Here is a 14670-nt window from a genome sequence, read left to right as displayed (position 1 = left end):
GTGCCAATTAAAAAAAAATCCCTTTTGAGGAGTGGAAAATTAGTAAATCTGTTAATGAAGGATGCTGAATGTCAAGGTTTCATGAAATGGGTACCTACAGTTTCCTGACTCATGTAGAAAGTCACCAGGTGGTGGAGTCTTCCAGAATTTCAGCACTCCTGGCATTTCCACTCATTGCTTTATATATGCTAGCTAGTACATAATCCCTCCAGCAGACACAACAGTCATTTGATTCATGACAAAAAAAACCAGTCACTACGCATAGGTAAAGTATAAAAATGTGACACTGCAGCTGTCAGTTTATTTTTGTAAACTATGAGTTAGTAAGTATTTGTTAGTAATATAATTTTTAATAAAAACATAGTTACAGAAAGTAGAAAAACTAAACAGAAATATTTTCCTTGAATTGTAAAGTATGTGTTCCTCTTTTGCACTGTAGGTCTTTCAAAAATTAAATTTCTAAAGCTGCACTTCAGAAACACTCATTTTATAACTAATAATGTTCTGTGTTTCTGCAAAACAGAAATATTGACTGCCACTACACTGTATTATGATACTTTTCATCTTTCAGAGCTTAAAAAACAGTACAGTGGAAGCATTTAACATGTTGCTCTTGGGAAGCAATTTCAGATATGAGCATTTCCTGATTTTATTATTATTATTTTTTAACATCTAGAATGAACTTTCATGTCTGACTGAAAATGAACAAACTGTATCATTTTGGTTTATGCTTCATTGGTTTAATTTCCCTTAACTGTCATACCCAGATTTCAGTACATGTTGGCTTCAGAATCTTGTTAATGTTAAAAATAACTAACTTGGAACTGTTGGAACTGTGATTGATAACAGGTAAACTTTAAATCTGCAGGAAATTCTGAGAGAAGTAATTTAGGAGTAAGTATTATGTAAACAGATGCTTTCTCGAATTAGTATCAGTATACAAAGTTGCTAGAGTTAGCATAGTACCAAAGGAGTACTTACTGTTAAAACAACTTTTTTTTTTTTTTTTTTTTTTTTAATATATGTTGCATGCTGTAGGTGCACTTTAGGAAAGACAGCTCCAGCTGAAATTCAATGAACAGAAGAGTAGGGGACTAATGCAAGAGAAAGAGGCAGTGACTTTCATAAAATCGACCAGCAACTCAGTGACACAGGTAGGTACAGAGTTTAAACCATTTGCTTTGCATTATCATACTAGGACAGATAAGATGCATACATTTCATTTTGAGTAGCAGTCTCTCAACATTGTTTTTAGCTTCTGCTTGGTTTTTTTTTTAGATTGTACAGTAACTATTGTGCAGATTTCTGATATGTGAAACTCAAAGTGTGTGTGTAGTGCATTTGGTAGGAATGCTCTGTCCTTCTTGGGGATGTTGCCTTTATACTTAGGGACTGAATACTATTTTGACTTTAAATTCTTTGGCAAAACACATGGAGTGAAATCAAAAGGAGAACTTAGTGATAAATGTCAAATAACATGAATTATCTGCTGGGGTAAACTCCATTTGGAATTATTTTTGCACTGTGTAAAGAATGTATGGCTATACATATATATTTATACTTTTACAGACTAAAACTTTCTTACTGATTAAATATTTACAGATCACTATAGTTTCAAAAGGCTTTTAACTTTCTACTAAAATAATACACAAGCCTGCAAAGAAGGAAAAAATCAATTTAGACACATCTCAAAAGGATTGATAGAATGTGGTTACAAAAGAAGTTGTAATGCCAAATTTGTATGTGTTCTAGAGAACAGGGTAATAGGTTGGAAAATGGGAGATCCACTTTTCCTTCTAATGTGATTGCTTTATAGTTGAGCAAACTCTTTTGTGGTTTAAAAGCTCTTCTGAGCAAAACCTACTTCTTACTCCAGATTTGTCTGCATAAATACATATTGCGTGCCCATCACCTTTTATGTATGGACATTAGAATAACAACAAAAGACTGGAAGGGCTGTATAAGCTTTTAGGCAGAGTCTGAATGGCATGGATAGAAGCAAGTAACTAAAATTGTAGATTTACAAATTTAACATTCTATGCTGTATTGTAAAAGTATCACCCAGTGCAGTATTAGAAGAAAAGAGTGCTGATGAATCTTTCTGCAGGGCTTGGGTATTTGTGCTTCCTTTGTTGTGATAGTGAGCTTGTTGAGATAGTGGATAGTGTCCATTCAAAATGCCAAATGGAGGAAAACTGTATTTTTAGGCAGGCAAACATAATTTAAAAAATGTAGCTGAGTTCAACAGCACTGGCTATTTAACAAAATATCCAACAGGATAGAAACTTGGAGATGGGTGGCAAGGCATAATGATGGGTGCTAAGAATCTTTTCATTAACATGCAAGCAGTGTTTGGGAAGATAATATAAATTGGTGAACCTGGGCAGATTTCAGCAAGATGGGGGTGAGCAAAAGACAGAGCACAGTGCCACCTAGTGCCTTCGGCAAAATCAAACTGAACAGTCTCAATCAACTTTCAGGCAGATACAACTTAAAAATAAATAAAATACGTGAAAGGTGCATTAATGTGTTAAAGTAAAATTCTGAGGGCTGGAATCTCCATCAGGAAGCAGGTCTGTTCTGAGCTCCTGGGAGAACTTCCTAGGTATGAGAAACACTCTCAAGTTGAGGGGAGTGGATCCCACGTAAGTCCCTTTTTGTGGTTAAAATATGGGCTGTACCTTAGGCAAAGAAAATGCTGTTATGCATTAAATCTCAGCAAAAATTTTATGTCCTAAAGAATGTTGTAGACCACGTGTACAGTTGGGCAATAGGGGTAATGTCATGCTCGGAGGCCAGATGCACAAATTCACTTGAAATTTCCATGAATAAGCAGAAAGTCTAGTATGTATTATATCAGTCTTTTATATCGTGTGTTTGATGAAGTGTGTGTCAGAAATTTTGATGTAAAGAGAGAGTAAATATGATTTAAAAGTACACTGTTTACAGCACTGAAGTGTGACATTTGTCCTTCTAAACACAAACCAAGTCTTCTCTTTGAGTTTAATTGCTCTCAGAACCTCCCTCCCTCTATTCATTGTATAGGGAGCTGGAGGTGGCTGTCTCCTTTTGTTTCCTTAGGTGAGTGAAATGAATCCAAGCCAGGGTGTGGGATGTTTGGGTTTGTGTACATGTATATCTGTATATTGGACTGCTTTAAATTTTCAAATTTCATGTGTATTTTCACATGCCAAATACAGGGGAAGCAGTAGCTACATGATTGCTTATAGAGAAAACACAATAGCTTAGCCCTGTGTATCACTGTAGGATGATAATATTCCTGCAGTAACATGAATGAAGTACAGGCAAAATTACAATCACAGTGCTTTTCAGATTCAAAGGAAATGGGACAAACTTGAAGCATCTGATAAAATGGAATTCTGTTTTACTAGCAACAAAGGAATATCTGTCATCTTGATAATGCTTAAGTATTAGCAGTCACTTCTCTTATATTAATGAATCTAATTTCCCCAGAAATGAGCTAGTCGTAAGTGACGTAGAGGAGAATCTCTGGATGTAGTAGCAGGGAGTGGATTTGCTTAGAGATGGCTTTAAAAGGAGATACCAATCAAAGACTTCTTAATTTCTTTACTGTTAGGATCTTTATAGTCAACACCCCTTGGATTGTCTGCATTTTGATGCTCAGAAACTTGGGATCGAACAAAAATTTGTAATTTTTTTTTTTGCAATTAGATCTAGTTCAAGTAAGGGAGATTATTTTAATGTTGTGCAATTGTAAGCTGTGTGTAAGACATAGTGCAAAAATTAGTGAAATTTGTGTTTCTGAGGAGTCTAAAGTAGTTGTTGGTTAGTTGCTATGCCAAAGGTTTAATTTTATTTCTACTGCTTGTCTGAGCAACAGAAAGAAAAAAAAAAGGTAGCAGCACATAACTTGTGAAAAGTAAACTGCGAAGTTTTTTCTGCTGTGATTCATAAGTCCCATTATTTGATGTCTTGCTATTCGTGTTATTCATCCAAGTTATTTAAATCACTCAGGCTTCTATTATCTTCAAAAAAAGATTCTATTACCAACCAAAATCTCTTAGCGAATTGTTATCCTCCGCCTCCAAATATCTCAGTCATCCGGTACAAGGGCAGAAATAGTGCTGTGTGACGCTGAGTGATCTATTAGACAATATGGATAATGTACAGCACATAGTCTAAGTATCGGTCTCTTGAGCTATCAGTGTCATTTAAAATAAGCAGCTTTGAAAAACAAAAATAAAAGAGGAAAACCGGTTAAGAGATTTCCTAAGTTGCTTTTTGCTTACCGGTTGAACCAATAGTGTCATCAAAACTTAAAAGATGTTAATTAATATCTTTTCCTTTTTGCCTGGTTTATTGAAATTCATTTTTCATTTTTGTTGCCTTTGTCATTCACTTTTTCACCTCCATTTGCATTTACCAGAGTTCTTCAGTCAAAGTACAAAGTGAAAACTGCAGCACTAATCAAAAGTGATCAGTTAAAACAGATGCATATTAATTAGACTAAATGAAAGATTCATCCATCCTGTCTTGAGTTCCAAAGCCCTGAAGCACTCTGAAAGTCCTCTTCCTTTTCTCCTCGGTCAATCCACCGTGTACTCTGACAGCCTTTGTTCATGGCACATAGCTCATGGTCTTAATTAAATCACAGATGGTAAGCAATTGTCCCCTTAAAGAATCATTTGGACTTCTTTTCATCTATTAGATGGTTTATATTTCTCAGAGCTTTGATACATCCTGGAGATTCATATCTACCTATTACAAAATTCTACCAGAATTGCTTTAATAATAGATGGGTGGTATTGATGAAAACAATTTTGACTTCATGTAATTGAAAGTTTTAATTTGTCATTGGAGGTTGTTTGAGGTTTAGCATTTAGCATGAGGTTTCATTTGTACCTCCTGGCTTAGCAGAAAAAATAATTGTAAGTATGCTGCTGAAGCCAAGCATTATCTTTTTTTTTTTTTTTTTTTTTTTTTTAATTGCAATCGTTTTTAAGAGTAAGGTCAAGAATTCTAGAGTCTAAAACTGTGGATGCTGTTGGTAAACCACTTAAAATAATGTTGGCTCTGGACTACTGCTCAAGGCATTGTTTTATAACAGTTAAATGCTAATGACAGTGGGTTATTTTGCAGTAGAGCTTCAACTTCTTTTCTACTTTCTGCTTCACTGTTGCCTGACTCTGAACCCTTGTGTTTGTGTTTTATATGGATTAAAGCTATTGCATCTATTCTTTAGGAAATACCTGGAGCATGAAAACTGTTACATTAAATTGGTTCATTACAGTATTACATGCATAACTGCATAAACATCTATTTGGTCTTTCTTTGATCAACATTGATCTTGGCTCTTACTGCTACTGACACCTACGAGCTTTTTTTTCCCCCTAGAATGTTTTTTAATTCTAATTTGGAGTTGTCAAGTGTAGGTTCTTTTATTTTCTGTGATAATGACTTTCCAAATTTTTTAAAATACCATGGAATTTAAATCAGTTCTACTGGAGGCAATTCTACATCAATGTTAAAGAGGCATTGATGTGCCAGCAGTGTTTTGCTGCTGCAGTGTGTTTCACCTGGAAAAGCACCTTGGTCTGTCACTGAAGGGCACTGCATAAATGCAGTATAGTATTATTTATTTATTATCATAGTACCACACTCCAAGCTACCTCCCAAATACATCAGTAACCAACCTACCTTGACAGTTTTGTCATTTCAATTTTCTTTGCTTTTTCTCCCTCTGTGTTTTTTTTACTTATGGCTTCTAGTGAAATTGCTGTGGTCTTCCTGTATAATTAAGCACGAGCCTGTTGTACTGAGTCTACCTGGTTTAGCCCTTTGAGTCATTCATTTATTATTATGCTTTTTTTTCAATGCATAGTTTTTAAGTGGCTCATTTTTCCCCTTAGTGTCATTGGTATTTTGACATTCACTATGTAGGCTTTTTTTTGTTTGTTTGTTTATAACAAGCAGCAACATTTTAGTCCTACATTCTCTAATGTCAAGGCTGTGTTTCTAATTAAATATTTATTGTACTTGCTATTGAATTCCAATGTTGAAGACAATTTAACGCTGCTCCAACATCAGTCCTAGCAAAAGATGGGCAGACAAGTCAGGTGGTGGGTATGTCAGAGGGAGAAGGGTTACTACTTTGAGGGCAGGTTCCTTGGCAGAAGGAAAATAGTTCAGTGAGTACAGCTCATTGCTCTTTAAACAATGAACTGAACTCATTGGTTTTATTTAGATACTTGTTTCCCTGTTGAAATGATACATCTTAACAACAAGATGTGCAAGTTTAAGTTTAAAACATTTATTAAATGAACAAGGAAACCTACTGGTACAAATCCTGAATGTAAATATTGGAGATTTCTTGTGGCACTTCACCTTAAGAGAGCAGATGTGCAGTATTAAGCTGTGGTATTACATCCTAACAATATAATAAAGTACTTCATGCAATGTAGAAATTTTACTAAGCATCTTAATCTTATTTTATCTATATTCATTATTAACCAGGTCAAGTTTAAACAAAAAACATCGTTTTTTGCTCTGAGGATTTTTTTCATAATGGTACATACTCTGAAGGAGGTTTCACATTGCATTTTCCCTTAAGTGGTAGGGAAAGCTGCCATTGCAGTGGATGACAGTTAATGCACTATGGACTGAACCATCTCATGCAGTATAATGTGATGTGTAGTTTTAGATGATTTCCTCTGGCTTTTGTAACTACTCTGCTATAGTGCTGAAAGTAGGAGTACAAATTTCCACTTGATATTGTCTGGCAAAGCTGAAACTACTGTGTGGGAAAAGAAACCTCAAGCCATCAGGAAACAAGCTTCTGATTTGAACAGCTTTAATAATTTTGTGAACCATTCTAAACCTACTCATATTCAAAGTGCATACAATTATCCATAAAATAAATTGTCTTGATCTCATAATTGTCTTGGCTAATTACCTTTTTAGCAAACTGAAAGGTGAGAGGGCTGAATGCTTATGTCTGTATTTCTTTAGTAGTGGGCACTTATATTGTTCCTTTGTTCATTGATGTGGATCTCTAGTTTAAAAATGTTAGATTTCCAGTTTTCCTCAGTAGCCCAAGAAAAGCCTGGCTGCACAACCTGCACTACCTGTAAATAAGAATGTTTTTTAAATACAGGCCTCTCTTTCTGCAGAACTTCTTCCAAATGGGAGAAAACACCCTGAATAAAAGCTACTTGCAATTAAAAATCATCTCACACGTTTACAATGCTTGCAGTGGCCTGAGGGATGGTTTTCTTGTTTTCTAACACAGCTGAAGACTGACTGGATTGAAAAAGAGAATGTACTATGAAACTGAAAAGAAGCAGAGTAAGCTCGTTTTATCACTAAATAAATGTAAGAGAATACCTATAGAATTGGCAATCCTGCCTTGACATTTTAAACCTTTTATGCTTCTGAATTTGCACAAATCCTGATCTGTGAATAGGAAGAAATGTAACAGCTAGACAGAGATCTAAGCTGCTTAGAGTTGGTTCATCTTGTTTGGACAAGATTTATCATAACAGTCTCCCAGCCAGAAGGCAGAACCATAACAGCACTACCATTATTCTTGCTATTTTCCATTTCTCTGGCAAAACTTTCAGACAAAGGAGTTAGAAAGTGTCTTGAATTTAAAAATGTGGCTCTCTACTGTCTGCCCATGAAATGATACAATGTGTATGTGTACTTAAAAACTGACAAATGTAATTGCATATATCCAAGTGTTGCAACTGGTTTGTATTCATCTTGGGAACAAGGATGCATATAAGTAGTTTTTTGCCCGCATCTTGCTCAACTAATTAGCAATACTTCTGAAGTTCATTTCAATATAAAACCCCTGAATTTTCATGTCATTAAGAAGGGTTTGCAACCTATGTGAATTAGGGAGCTTTTTCTATGTAGTCTGTTCCTTTTAGAACTTGAATAGAAGAAATATGAATATGATGTTTTCGGCACTGCTCCAGTTCACTCTCCTGTTGCTCTGGCAATCCACATGGGAAGCAGGGCTCTCCACTACTCACTGCCTGAAATGATCTTCGTTGAAAAAAAAACCAGCATCCTGGTTAACTTACCTCTGCTGTGATTATTTCTGCTTCAAAGCTATATTGGAGTTATTGTGTGATCATTTGCTCTGTACACTCTGCACAAATATATCCTCTGACTTCTGGAAGCAAATGCAATAAGGCAGAAAGAATCAGCTTTGATACTTTCTCACTGGATTACAGGATAATTTGTTTGGCTTCTGAACATGTGATGAATTATAGGAAGGCACATGATAAGTACTCGCACTGAGAAAATGCTTCTAAGCTACTGCCTGGAATGAAAGAAGCATTCTGGTTTTCATTTACATCTCCAGACCACCCAGATTAACCCAACAGTAAATGCCCTCTGTGATCAGTTAGGAGATTTTTTTGTGCCTGAATGAGAGAGGAGTAAGAGGTTACATGTCTGAGAGCTTAGGTAAGTGCTCCAGTGAAGGCTGTTGTTGCAATATAGATTGTGTAGTATGCCATAAAGAATGAGTATGTTGTTCTGCAGATGACAGTTATACAGTCCTTTCTCTGTTCATGTAATTTCAAAATGCGTTCTGCACAGAGAGCTTTGTATCAGATCAGCATTGTTGCTTTGAGGTTTTTTCCTGTCATGTTTGCTGAGACTGGAAATTTGGTCAGACCAAGGCAAGTTTGAGACAAAGCATAGGACTACCCATATGAAACATAATCTACTTCTGAATCCTGATAATAAAAGCAAATACCTAACAATATTGAGAATACTCAGTGCCCTCAAACTCCCCTTCAGCTAGAATTGTTAAAGATTTTTGAGCTCGGAGGAAAAGTTCTGCTTCCTCTGTGAGTCCCTATTCCTACCTTTTATTTAAACGGCTTTGAGCCAGTTAGCCCAGAGAGGAGAAATTAATTAAAATCAGTAGAGGTTTTAAAAAATAAAGGTGATATAAAACAGTAATGTTACAGGCTTGACTCTCAGATGGTCTGAACTAATTTATGTCAGTGGCTTCAATTAAGTGCAAGTGGAAATCCTTTTTATGCATTTGTTTTGTTGGTTTTTTGTTTGGTTTTTTTTTTTTTTTTAATTTTTAATTTTTTAATGTTTTCACCAAATTCTGAATGGAGAAACTTGTTAGAGGGTTTTTTGTTTTGTTTTGTTTTGTTTTTCATATATGGTTTTTCATATCTGGTGTTTGAACCCCTGCTTCCTTTATTCTGGCTTGCTAATTTTTACCTGATGAGGGCTTGTAGGAAAACTTAGAGAGATCTCCCCTATGCAGAAGTTCCCTGCCTTGGACTTACTTTGGCTGCTACTTACCACTTCTGTCAGACTCTGCCTCATAGGTGCAGAAGCAGTAGCTCTGTGTCTAAGAGACTGTCCTCTTTCTGGTTCTTTGTGTAGGTCAATACCGTTGTACGACTGCATGCTTTGAGGGAAGATACAGCTGCAGTTCTTGGGCAGCAGCTGCAGACTAGGTAATGTGTTAGATTAGTACTTACAGGACAATAAAGTACATAAGATATTCTTTTGGTGCTTTCGGCATGTGATATTTGTATTCTAGGAGTCATTTCTAACAAGTGCATTTCTTTGATTCTTTACTCAGCCATACAGTTCAATAGACAGAGAAAAAACTGATAGAAGTAAAAGACTGAAGGGAACAGTACAGAAAAGTTTCCTTGGTCTGTTAGACTTCTTTGCTTTCATATATTGCCCTCCTTCTTAGCTGAGTGCTGTAAGAAAGCAGTGATAAACTATAACTGAAGAAGACAGTGGTCCTGGGTAACATTTTAGCCGGTAAGAACATATGCTTCTTCTAGCTTGGTGTCATTTTTGTGAAAATGTCTGCAATCAAGAAATAATAGCACATCTCTTTTGTCAGTTAGCTGTCTGCTTCAAGATGTGAGTCCAGATGTCTTCCAGAAAACAGATGTACAAACTACAAAAAAAAAAAAACACCCAACCCAACAACCCAGATATGACAGCTACATTATTCAGTGAGCAATAATGTAAATCCCACTACATCCAACATCCTCCATGCATTAAAAAGATTCTGTTTTTTCACTCCAGAAAACAGTTCTGATCAGAACAATGACATGCTATTTTCTGTTTTTGAATTCTCTCTAATTTCCTTGCCTAATAAAAGTCCTAATACTTTTCAGTCCATAGTATATTCCTGTTCAGAAGCCGTCTACTTGTTTATATATGGAAATATATTATGCTATCACTCTTTGTCAGCTTTGTTATTTCAATTTTTTTCTTTTACTTTTTACAGCAGTGAGAGGCATATCACCTTTAGTATGATTAACTTTTGTCTTGCTGACCTAATGTTGATATTACAGGAAAATTTTGAACCTTTGAGTGTCACAAATGTGACACCTGTGTTTTGAAAGTCCAAAGAAAGAAAGATATCTCAGAATGTGACAAATATCTACTGTCTCACAGATGCCACCAAGCTGAACAACAGATCTATTTATATAGTACAGATGAATAGAAAAGCCAGTAACAGAAATATTACAGATAGCAAAGAATGAAGAGGGACATAAAGTTGGTGGTCAAGCCCTGAACTTCATCCTAGTAAGCCTTGGAAGGCCGAGAGGCCTCTATACTTCCACTGGCTGATCTATGAGGTGGGAATAGAGGGAAGTGTTATAAGAATGTTGCCACCAGCCTTGGTTTACCAGAATGTACTAAATCTACAGATCCAAGTGAGAGAAGGAGAAAGCTGATACTAACACAAAGCTGTATTGTGCAATTTCACTTATGAATGGGTTTCCTTTTTTAAGCTAAAGCTGAAGTTAGGGTAATAGCATTAAACATTTCAAATAGCTTAAACACTGCAATCAATAGTAAGAAGCTACGGAGCATGAGGTACTAAGAAAAACTGGAGTTATTAGGGACATTAGGAGCCTTTAGTTGTCTTTTATTACACAGCTGAGTCCCCTCTTTCATGTTGATGTTAAGGTGAGGATCACAGTTAAGCTTAACTTAACAACCAAAGCATAATATTTTCATGTGTGCACTGCATGATCCATTTTTCCAGGAAAAAAAAAAAAAGTGATTTATTCAGAGGTTTGGTATTAATGAGTCATTTTGTGAGGATGAGCCTTTTCTTTGTAACAAGGGGCCAGGTCAAGTAATGGTTAGGCAATGTAGGAACTTGTATGTTTGGACTGGGGAAAGATGTGGCTTGCTGTTGTGGATGTGACAGATATATTTGTTATCTTGTTTCTTAGCATTTTGTCTGTGTCGGAGATATTTCATCTGTCTGTGTCATTATCATTGCTATCTAAATAGCCTGCCTTTCTTGCTGCATAGCTTTTAGATCATTAATGTTACCAGAGTTCTACAGTATAATTACTTCTCCATCTAAGTTCCTTAACTCCCTCATTATCTTTACAATAAATAAGACTGATAACTTTATCTCAGATCACAGTCAACATTTGCAAGCCCTTATTTTACAGTCCTTTACCCTCTCTGTCAGTACTTGATCAATTAGCAATAGATCCATTCAGGAGCATGAGCACAGAATGTAAAAGTACCTTTTCGACTGGTAGCGAAACTTGTCTTTCTGTGCTTGAAGTAATTAATCTCTTATTCATTTACTTTTGGCTACTCAGGACTTCTTCTTGTACTCACAATTAATTAAGTTGAGAAAAGTATGTTTCCTGCCTTTGACTATCAGTATTAAGATCTTTTGTTTCTAAGAAGTAACTCAGGAAGATGTTGAATGAAACTGTCAGATAATGAAGGTAGAAAAAATATGTGCTCCTCCCATCCTTAAATTCAAATAGAATGTAGTTTTCCAGAATGAAGTGACAATGATCCAGCTACCTGCCATTAGTATATTCTTAGCTTATGTGGATACACTCACTGTTGTTTTCAAAATTGCCTGTGCTCTATTACTGCCTGATGGCATTGTAGCCGTGTTATGCTCTTTCAGGAACTTTGTGGTTGTTAATTTTACTTGCACACTCACCCTTAGGCTTGCAGTCCTTTATCCCAGCAGTGGTCAGGAGTGTAATTCAAATATGAAGTTTTTTTGGAAGGTCCACCAGGATAGAATGTGCATCCAAGATATTTTGTTGTGCCACTTCTAACTATATGATATATCACACTGATTGATTTTACAAACCTTTAACATTTTTTTGTTGAATTATCATTGTGAAAGTTTCATGAGGTCAGAGAATGAAATAGGGAGCAGAATATTGGAAACTACAGTAGGAGATGCTTTCACCTTTAGTGATATTCCTGGTCCATGATTGCAGGTCCTAGATTGCTTCTCTAGAAAGACAAGGATGTTCCAATGTTAGTTACTTTAAAAAGTCTGAATGTGAACTCTCAAAAATAAACATGGTGATTAAAGTGAAATTTCAAATGAGAAATAAAGATCATTTTTATACAGCTTTGTAATATTTTGTCATTCCATAAAGGTTCCCATACTGATCATCAAATAGAAAATAGATGTCTTTTTACCACAGAGAGAACTGAAATACAATTTGTTGTCTGGATTATAATTTTTTTTGTGTGTGTTTCGTATTCTTTTTATAGAACTGAAAACTTTCAATCATGCTAATGCTTGAGTGTTGATTGATGTCTTGGATTATCAGTCTGTGCTAGTGTTTTCTGCTCATTCTCATTTTCATGGAGTGCTGTTCTGCCTGAGCTTTCTCTTAGAAGGGATTTAACATTTTTACATTTTTCGAATAGAAAGTCAGTGATGAGGTCTACAGTTATAAGATGTGCAGTTGAAGAGCTCTTTACTCCTGGAGCCATCAGCACATGTGGTTCTATTACAGACAGAAAACAAGCAGCTGCTGAAGGCAAGGAGCAGAATGGTAGCAACAGGGGGCTTAATTATGTCCAAGCTGCACAGCATTTAGGTGCACCTGGCACCCCTCAGTAGGGTATGTAGGTTTTTATTACAAAGACATTTGTTGATGAAAAAAGCTATTTAGGATTTAGCAAACATTCTGTAAAGGTATTCTATTGCTATAAATGCTAATTCAGTGAAGTTGATGAGATGCTATTTTTGATGTCTACCTTATAGGGGTCAGGTAACACTTGTAAAAATAAAGTTTCATTGTTGTGGTTCAGGTCTGTTAGGTAAAAAGCCTAATTACCTGCAGGAGTTATATGCAGCTGTGAAGCATGGTGCAATAATCATCTGCAACCTATCTGAGTTAGAATGTGTGGGGTAAGTGTACAGCAGCAGAGTGTAAGAGTGAGAAATCAAAAACCATCAGATTTGTGCTCACAGCATTCCCAGAGGGTCTGAGTGGTCTTACCCCTCTTCTGATTGGTTTGGAATGTCTGTTGGATGCACCTGACTTCTACATCTGGCATGCCTGTCCTCTTCATGGGTTTACAAAACTATAGAGATATTTGGGGCTTTTGTTTGTTGTTGTTGTGGTTTGGTGGTTTTTTTTTTTTTTTAACTTCTGTTCCCTGTTATTTCAAGTAGTCATCCCATTGTTTGCTTTCTGTGTCCTGAACAAGCTCAGTGTTCAGACTGAACAGATTTTTTGTACTGTAATTTCCTGATCTAAAACTTCAGAGCCAGTGGAAGGACTGAATTAATTGTCTTTGGTAGTTCTGTCAGGAGGCTGGACAGCTGAAGAAGAATTGATACAGGATTGTTTTCAGTCTTCTATCAGTTTTAAATTAAACAGGAATGATCCTGCAATATTTCAAAGTACCTGTATACAGACTTGTATCTGTCTTCATGGTTTATTTTCTGTCCCATTGAAAAATAAAATAAAATGAAGTTAAAAAACAAACCCTAACTCTTCCGCCAAGCCTCATGTCTTCTGCTTATTCAGCACATTATTATGTCTGACTTTGAGTCCATGCTGTGTTTAAACACTGCTTTATGTTTTCCAGTGCATATGATGTAAATTTTTTAAGAAGTTATAAAAGTTTGAGTAAACTTGGTAATGCATTCTTAACTTCCAAACTCTTAATGAGTGAATTGTGTGCATGGAAAAAATGAGTGTAAGTTTTCCTAACTTTTATTTTGAGAAAACAAATAACATTCTGAGAATTATTCATAGTAATAGCAGACAGTCCTGCATAACATTAATGAAAAATAAAATAAAATATGACCTACCAATAATTTTTGAGGAAATATGCATCTATACGTTAAGCACCTTTTCCACAGAAATAAAAATAAAGGAATCCTACATTAAACAAAGTCTTCTTGTTTGAAGAAAATCCATCTCTTTTGAGTTGCGAGGGGTTGATTCAGTGCTCTATGCTATCCCAGCTTTTCTCTGGAAACTTTCGTTACTCAAAGAGAAGATGACTGTAGAATTCTAATGCAACTAAATGCATTAAGCTCAAACAGCAAGAGCTTTGCATTTTAAAAAATAATAACAAAAAGGAATTTTGAAGTGAGCAATGAAAAATGTCAAGGTGGTGGTGTTAATACATTTCTCCACAGGTCATTATTTTACATAGGAAGTTCTCTTCATCTGAATGGCTTTATTTGTCATACTAGTAGAAAGAGATCTTGTTCTACTTCAGACATGTAAATTCTGAATTTGTTGTTGAAATAATATCTGAGACTTGTGTTAATATTCGGAGATTTTTTAAATAGTCTGGCAAACTTTCCATAGCATTAAAACCAAAATATTTTAATAGTGTGCTGTTTAATGACATTATTTGCAA

General features: G+C 35.6%; 1 long non-coding RNA gene across 7 annotated transcripts in view; it reads left to right on the top strand.

The window, feature by feature from the left end:
* LOC116228674 (uncharacterized) overlaps positions 1 to 14670 on the top strand; it is a 357464-nt gene that overhangs the window by 94278 nt on the left and 248516 nt on the right. For all 7 annotated transcript variants that reach the window (XR_016458699.1, XR_016458698.1, XR_016458702.1 and 4 more), the window contains one exon: positions 1039 to 1154. This is a non-coding gene — a long non-coding RNA (uncharacterized LOC116228674). The remainder of the gene's footprint in view (positions 1 to 1038; positions 1155 to 14670) is intronic.

The sequence above is a fragment of the Phasianus colchicus genome, chromosome 18 (assembly GCF_987193195.1).
Source record: "Phasianus colchicus chromosome 18, bPhaCol1.hap1.1, whole genome shotgun sequence".
Lineage (NCBI taxonomy): Eukaryota > Metazoa > Chordata > Aves > Galliformes > Phasianidae > Phasianus > Phasianus colchicus.
The sequence above is the reverse complement of the archived record's forward strand: the minus strand, read 5'-3'. Positions and strand labels throughout refer to the sequence as shown.